Source organism: Sorex fumeus, unplaced genomic scaffold, assembly GCF_029834395.1.
Source record: "Sorex fumeus unplaced genomic scaffold, SorFum_2.1 ptg000035l, whole genome shotgun sequence".
Lineage (NCBI taxonomy): Eukaryota > Metazoa > Chordata > Mammalia > Eulipotyphla > Soricidae > Sorex > Sorex fumeus.
In genome coordinates this window covers 18046490-18047903 of record NW_026606092.1, presented here as the reverse complement: position 1 = coordinate 18047903, position 1414 = coordinate 18046490, and the positions used below count along the sequence as shown (strand labels likewise).

Here is a 1414-nt window from a genome sequence, read left to right as displayed (position 1 = left end):
AGCAAAATCATTCTGTTTATTTTTAGCATGTTCTGTCAAGGACTGAAGCAAATAATTCAATATAGAACAGCTCATTAATTAACCAAGATAATCACATAAAGTTATATTTTATGTTACTAAATTTTCTTGTTAACTTAAGCATTTTCATAGATTTGAGGATTTCTGAAATATTTCATCACTTTTGTTGGCAATAATTCATTGTATCATATGCTTTCCTTTATTATCACCCAAAGTCCAGAAAATGCTCATAATTTACACAGGGATAAAATAACAAATTTATGGAAATGAATTATTCTCTTCTTCCTATTGGCAAATTATGTGTATTAATGTCATATTTGTGATTAAACTGGTTTTTCATAGCAATGTAGCACTGTCATCTCATTAATAATCAATTTGCTCAAGCAGGCACCAGTGGTGTCTCCATTTGTCCCAGTCCTGAGATTTTAGCCTCGTTAACTTTATACCCTCTCTTCGAGGATACGGCATGCCTGCTGGATGTCCTGGGCATAATGGTGAAACACTTGGCGTGGATGGTGCAAAAGTTGGTATCCTTGAAGAGTCCTACCAGATAGGTCTCACACACCTCCTGCAGCACCATGAAGGCCCAGTTGTGGGAGTGCAGGTCGGTCTTGAAGTCCTACGCGATCTGCGATATTGTGCACCAGCCGCTGAAACAGCAACTTGTGGATAGGCAGCTCAGTGGACTTCTGGTAGAGGCAGATCTCCAGCAGCGCCTCGGTGTCGGGCCGGTAGTGGTGCAGCTTCTTCACACTGCCTGTGTCTGGTGTGCTCTTGTGGGCCTCCTTGATGTCCAGCTGCTTGTGGGGCGCCTTCTCACCCATTCACTTATGTGCCATCTGCTTAGTAAGAGCCCTCTCGTTCTTCCCAACTCAGCTGGAGACTCCTTCAGGGTTGGGGAAATGAGACCCATTTTTACTACTGTTGTTGGCGTATTTAGTACATCATGGTAGCTTGCCAGGTTCTGCTGTGCAGGTGGGATACCATCGGTAGCTTGCTGGGCTCATGGTTTTCCATACTGAAAGAATATATTGGACATTTTAATTCCTTACCTGGGAATATCATCAGAGTGATATATTCTTCAAAACTTTTAGAGGGTTGGGTCAGAGTGATAGTACAGTGGGTAGAGCATTTGCTTTGCACATAGACAACCCTGGTTGAATCTCTGGCAGCCAATATAGTCCCCTGAGCACCATCAGGAGTGATTCCTGAGTGCAGAGTCAGGAGTAAATTCTGAGCACTTCTGGTTCTAGCCAAAACTAGCACAGCGGGTAGGGCGTCTGCCTTGCACGCAGCCAACATGGCCGACCCGAGTTCAATTCCTCCGCCCCTCTCGGAGAGCCCGGCAAGCTATCGAGAGTATTCGATATGCCAGACACAGTAACACCAAAGTCTC

The 1414-nt window shown here is 44.3% G+C and overlaps 1 pseudogene; it reads right to left on the bottom strand.

The window, feature by feature from the left end:
* Positions 1-458: 458 nt before the first annotated feature.
* LOC130026842 (uncharacterized) lies at positions 459-842 on the bottom strand (annotated as a pseudogene).
* Positions 843-1414: the final 572 nt, after the last annotated feature.